The sequence below is a fragment of the Trematomus bernacchii genome, unplaced genomic scaffold (genome assembly GCF_902827165.1).
Source record: "Trematomus bernacchii unplaced genomic scaffold, fTreBer1.1, whole genome shotgun sequence".
NCBI lineage: Eukaryota > Metazoa > Chordata > Actinopteri > Perciformes > Nototheniidae > Trematomus > Trematomus bernacchii.
In genome coordinates this window covers 4967084-4973927 of record NW_022987714.1, presented here as the reverse complement: position 1 = coordinate 4973927, position 6844 = coordinate 4967084, and positions in this window count along the sequence as shown.

The window sequence follows — 6844 nt, the reverse complement described above, 5'->3', positions numbered from 1 at the left end:
CATTATGACGGACGTGCAGTAACAGGAAAAAATGCTTTTATGAGAATCGCATGTTTTTTATGATTGTGAGATGACCTTCATTTCTGTGGGTTGTGAATTGAGCATGACCCACTGTTTCCTAGGTTACAACATGGCACCATCCAATTAGTGATAATGTTCTGACTGGCAGGTAGACACCGTAAGAGCGCTGATATTCTCTCTACTTAACAAGCTTTTCTCCCTCTGACAGTGGCACAGAGGAAATCGTGACATGTTTTTCCAGTTTTCCAGTTTCTTTCTTTGTCATTGTGCCTTCTTAACTCTACTTTTATATAATACTTCAATAATCTTCATCTCTTTAAATTCATATTATATGATGTGACCACTTGATTCATGTCTGAATGAATGAAGATTTGTATATTTCTTGCTCTGTATTTGGGATTTCTTTCTTACGTTTATCATTCACAGTAAAACTAGAGCAGACTTCTGTAATCCCACAATCCCTTAGGGCCGAACAGAAGAACACAGGCTGTCAGCAAAGAGGAAAACAACACATCCTGGGGCCTGTGGCATGTGTCGTTAGTTAGAATTGATATAGATTTATTCCCCCTGCTGACGATCTGCAAGATCAGATTTTTGGCTACACAGCAGTAATAAATCACATTAATATGGAATGTATTTTATTTGATTAGCTTCCTGCCTTCATGTACGCACACACACACACACACATACACAACCACCCACAGACACACACAGATGCATTATCTCATACAAATGCAGGGAAACACTCTTGCATTTTTCATAGAAAAGCTCTGGCAATTATTATAGTGTTCATGTTCAGTCATGTGCAGTTTGATACACCACACCTGTTGCAGGGACTCGTTGGCTGAGTGAGAGAATAAGTCAGGTCTGTAAATACACTCTCCTGCTGTTTAAAAATGTGGTCTCCAGTGCCCAAACCCTCTGCCTGCCTCTCTGTTCCGCTCTTTAAGCCAGTTTTGTCAAGCCCTTCTAATGGATAAAGCTGGTAGCTATAGTTAATGTACCGTGTCATCATTTGTGACACATCCTCCTTTCATCATAACCCTTTACCGTGCTGCAAATGTGTGTACATTATTGGTTTTAGTGTGATAGAATCCAAGTCATGGGGCATATTGTTTTCATAGCGTCTCCATTACTGTCAGTTATAGTACAGGTCAGAGGGAGTGTATAGCTACAGTCCAAAATAAAGTGAATGTATGAAATGTTAGGCACTTACCTTTGTTGAAGGGTTCTGTGCCCTAAAAGCCATCTTGTATAATCCTTTATAACTCTAATGTTTCCTTTAAATGTCTTCAGTCAGTGAAACATCAACAATGTCAGATATACTGTACTGCATGTACATCATTTATATTAGTTGTACTGCATGAGATTCTTCCAGCATATAAACTGCCTCTTAGATTTACTAGGAATAATTAAAAAATGTGGAAGACACACTTTTTCAAGTGGTTGCCTATTATAAATACCTTGGTATCTGGCTTGGTAATTGCCTCTCTTTTAAACTTCAGGTCAATAATCTGCTTAGAAAGCTGAGGGTGAAGCTAGGTTTCTTTTTCAGACACAAGTTCTGTTTCTCACTTGAGGCCAGGAAAAGTCTCTGTGACCTTTTTACCTGTGCTGGACTATGGTGATCTGATCTATGAATGCACCTGCCCATTGCCTGATCAAGTTAGATGCCGCCTATCACAGTGCACTGAGATGTGTTACTAATTGTAAAGTATTAACTCATCACTGTACCCTGTATGCCAGGGGCGGTTTGCCTTCACTCACTGTACGGAGGCTCAGCCATTGGTACATGTTCATCTACAAAGCCATGTTGGGTAAACTACCATCTTATATATGCTCTCTAATCACACGGAGAGTTGAAAGTAGCTATTGCCTGAGATCTCATGATGTGGTTTTGTTACATGTGCCAAGGACTGACTTAGGGACAAAAGCTTTTATGTGCGCAGCTCCTCTTGCTTGGAACAGTCTGCAAAAAGAATGGAAACTGAGCATTTTGGTTCCACTGCATGTTTTTAAAGCTGGGATAAATGCTATGCAATCTGATACTGTTGGTACCTGTAAATGTTGTTAGGTATGTAAATTGTAACCCTGTAACCATGTTGTATGATGTCCTTTTTGTTTTTCTGTTGTTTTTCTGTTGTTATGTTTTTATGTCTTCATGTGTAACCTAATTGCTGTTCAAGGAAACAGCTAGCCTGGCTCGGTGCAAAGGTATAAGGATCCTCTTTCCTGGTTTCAAACTTTTGTTTTTGGATGGATTATCATTTGTATGATGATGAAGAGATGATGTAAGCCAATCGTGTTACCTTTGAACAGAGCCAGGCAACAATGTGCATTTCCCCAAATGTAAAGCTATCAAAAATAATAAAACCCAGTCACTAAATGTTTTGGCTTATCCACATGAAAAACAGAGTGTTATACATATTTGACATTTTTGGTTACTTTGTAAATCTTGGGAAGTCATGCAACTGGACAACCATTTTGAATTCCTATGACAACATGCATTTGAATGAAGGATTCCCAACACACATTTATACAATTAAGATGTCATGTTTGAACTGAGCAAATCAAGTTGCATCTCCCTCCTTACTTGTGGATTTGGTATTTTACTTTTTAACTCCATCTTTGCAGCTGCAGCACATTTGTCCTGGGGCTTTACTCTGTTATATTTATCAAAGCCTAAAAGACATCAGAAACGGCTGTATGCTCTCTGCCCTGGCTATTGCATAAACCTTGAGCCACCTGTCTATCCATATGGTCAGTGTCTGTATATAACATCTGTTCTGCTTTCCTAAGATTGAGACATAAAAGAAAAATATTGATTTAGATTTATATAGGCAAGGCAAGGCAAGGCAAGTTTATTTATATAGCACCTTTCAACACAAGGCAATTCAAAGTGCTTTACAAAAATGGAAGACATTATGAAAATGGCATTTAAAATCAGTCATTAAAAAGAAAAGATAATAAAATAAACATTAAAAGAAAAAATACATGGATAAAAGTTAAAAGTTACAGTACAGTGCAGTTTAAGATGTGAATAGTTCAATTAAAAGCAGCGGCAAAAAGAAAAGTCTTCAGCCTGGATTTAAAAGTAGTAAGAGTTGCAGCGGACTTGCAGGTTTCTGGGAGTTTGTTCCAGATATTTGGAGCATAATAACTGAACGCTGCTTTACCATGTTTAGTTCTGACTCTGGGGACAGAAAGCTGACCAGTCCCTGAAGACCTGAGAGATCTGGATGGTTCATAATTTAGCAGTAGGTCAGACATGTATTTTGGGCCTAAACCATTCAAAGCTTTATAAACCAGCAGCAGTATTTTGAAATCTATTCTTTGACACACAGGAAGCCAGTGTAAGGACTTCAGAACAGGAGTGATGTGATCCACTTTCTTAGTGTTAGTGAGGACTATATACAGTTATGAAGATGGTGCTTTGTAACATCATCTGCCCTTTAAACCTGAACAAATAGCCATTGGGTAAAGCTATTTTATTAGCCATCACTGGATGTACAGTACAAAGAAAAATACAGTGATGGTTGATGCTTTCAGGGGTGCCGCTAAGGAAGAGAGCTTGAACAATTTGGGGGCCCCAGGCTGGACATGCCAAGGATTATAGATCTCTATTGTGTTAGAGCTACCCTTGTGCTGTTGACAACATCCTTAAACTGCCCCCTGCTGACTTAGCTGAAGCAACTTTGCACTCTCCGTCAATGAATGTCAATGTTGTTAACACATTTTCATGGACTCACTCTTTTCTTGAGACCAGGGAACTGTTTTATTATCTTGAAAAGTAAATGGTGTGTTGACTGCCGAGCAAAGAGCTGACAGGGTCCCTTTGGGCCTAGGGAGTGACTGTCAGGAATGAAAGGACAGATGGAGCCGGAGAGTACTGAGACCTTTTGATGTGTGGTTAGTGATAGAGCTTCAGGTTGATGTGTTTGATGTCTGTGAGCTGGGTTGAACCTGTCAGGTCAAACTGTCAAACTCAGAGCATGCACCTGGAAGACTGTAACAAATATATGTAATCAAAGGATAATCAATAAGGCCCACATTCTAGTTTGTTTTCTAAAAAAAGTTTGTCTGCATATTCAGATGAGATGACTCAATTATGTTTTGTGCTGTCTAAACCAAACCTGATGTAACATTATTTTTGAATCCAGATCAAGCATTGTAAATCCTCTCTCATCCCAATATGAAAAAGACACTTACAAAAGACTCAAAGAAAACAGCAGCAGCACTAAGTCAATATTTCTCACTTAGTTTTCTCTCCCTCTGGAAATCATCTGCTGTCTTATTGGCAGTGTGTATATCACACCGATATATTCTAAGTGTAAACACAGTTTTTTGTGGACATGTGCATTATATTAGTTGTTTATGATTACTTCAATGTATTCATTATCTTTTATGACCCAGGACTTAAAACTGTACAGACACCGCAGTGGAAATATTGCTGCCTTGTTGTTTTTACTTCCAGATGTTTACTTTATTATAGAGGTTTTTCTGTTTTTGATATGGAAACGTATTGATGTTTTTTAAAGAGCGTGCAGTGAAGTGTGTTCACTAAGGGTAAAGCACTGTTAAAAAACCTGCTTCGGGGTAGTCATAAAAGTGTCTTAGCAAAGCTTCTCTCACAGTAAAACAGTGGGACTCAGTATGAAACACACTGACTCACCCACATACACACACATTAATACCTACTGTATATATGCACACACACACAAAGACATACGGATTCAAAGACTCCCCTGATGATGCCCCAATTAAGCTCTACCACATGGAAGCTATTGAGTGTGAAATTGAAAACAGGGAGAGGAGTGCCATTATAGTGCCGGTGCTCTAACTTCATAATGGCAGCTCAGCATAAGATCAGATAGTTCTTGCGTGCTCTCAACTCAAGATGTCTGACACATGAAGGGATGAATCAGTGTTTTCTCTGGCTGAGAGCCGATGCCGATAGATGCGATGTAAGGAAAATGTCAGCATCTAGTTCAAGATTGATAGTAAAGATATGAATGTTGAGGACAGTTCGGTAATGAAGCAGCTGCAGAACTTATTTCTGGCAGTACAATAAGTGATGCTTCAACAAAGAGGCAATTACCCTTAAAATGCTGCAAACAGTGCAGCTTAAGTTCAAGTGGTTGATGTATTTTTATATAAAAACAAGGAGCTGACGCTAAACCAGATTTGCAGTATTCATTAACCACGAATATCCCATTTTCAGCTTAAAAGGGGGCGTGAAATTTATTGGCACAAATATTTACATTCAAGATAACAAAGAGAAAATGCTTTTCTAATGAGCACTTTGAAAAACTCAGTCAATATTTACAGGCAATACATGGAGTGATGGAGTGAAGCTTCTGGATTTCAAAAGGGGTCGTATCTCATGGTGTTCCACATCAGCCTCCTGTGGACTAAACACACACAAGGCATATTGTGTCTGATCAAATAATAGTGTTGTACTGATAATATTATGCCATACCAAATCTACATCATAACTATATAGTGCAGAGTGCATAATACATAATGAATGAACCCTTTCATCCTCTTTATTTCCTTTTGCCTACTGTTTTTCTAATGATCTGTGGTTAAGCTAAGGCTCTTGGCATTGCAAATGTTATTCTTCTCTGCAGCCGCAAGGCTCCAAAAACAGAGCAGCGGCACATTTCCATCCTCTCTCTATTCCCCTCTCTCCTGTGCCCAGGTTACAAGGGGGGTTGGAGAGTGGTTGCAGCTCCAGGGGTCAGACCATCTCCTATAGGCTCGTGGTCTTCAAAGAATACCCAAGAGAACCACAACTTTTTGCCTCTTTTAACCCTCCTTCCTCTCGTATGTCACGAAAGCCACCATGCTGACAGCAGACCCACTGCACTGCTCGCACAGTCAGCTGTCTGATCCTACACGGAAGGTGCTGTGCTGTATGTTCACATCTCTACACCTCGGACCCACCATTTCCCACATACTATCTTTTTTAGCTGACCTCAGTTCACACTGTCATCACAAAGTTATTCAGGCTCCAAAACTGTTATCTCTTCTGTATACAACCGTTTAGGATTAAGCCAAGGAGGGACAGAAAAAGTTCATGTTGTCAGCTAGGATTCACAAGACCTCTGAGGCCGAGGCAATGATATACCGATCTGTCATCTCTTTGTGTCTTCTTCTATTCCGTCTGTACGCCTGGTCCCTGTAGGGGTTGTGACGTGCCTCCTAATGCGTATTTAACGTATCGTCTGCCCTGTCACCACATTGTTGGGATGATGTCTGCCCTGCCGTCCTGCAGGACCCACTGTGGTTTTGATGACAGTGGAACTGCTGGAAAGCTCTGTATCTGTCTGCCTTTTTATCCCTCCATCCATCCTCTCCCTCCATCCCACCATCCATCCTCTCTTGGGGTTTATGTCTCCTGGTTCCCCCTTTGTCCTAGCTTGTCCTGTCATTACTCACACTGGCTACACGATGACAGGAGAGCACAGAAGACAGAAAACATGTTTGTGTGTGCGTGAGTGGTGGGGTTGTGTGTGTTCACTCAGCATCTTATTGCATTGTAATCAGTAGTGTCGCAGCCAACAGCAGGGAGCAAATCACATTAAGATAATTGGGAAACACTTCATGTTGGACAGCTGGGGTTGAGCTGGATTGATTAAATACATCTGATGTCACAGAGGAAAAGCAACCTTCCCAGAGCTAGAGAAAGTGTGTTTGTGTATGTGCGCACGGGGGTGTGAGTGTGTGCGTATACACTTGCAGTGATGGAAGACACTAGAGAAAGATATAGTAAAACAAGATAAAGCTAGCCAGTGAAAACAGAGTTAAATCAAAGCTGAGA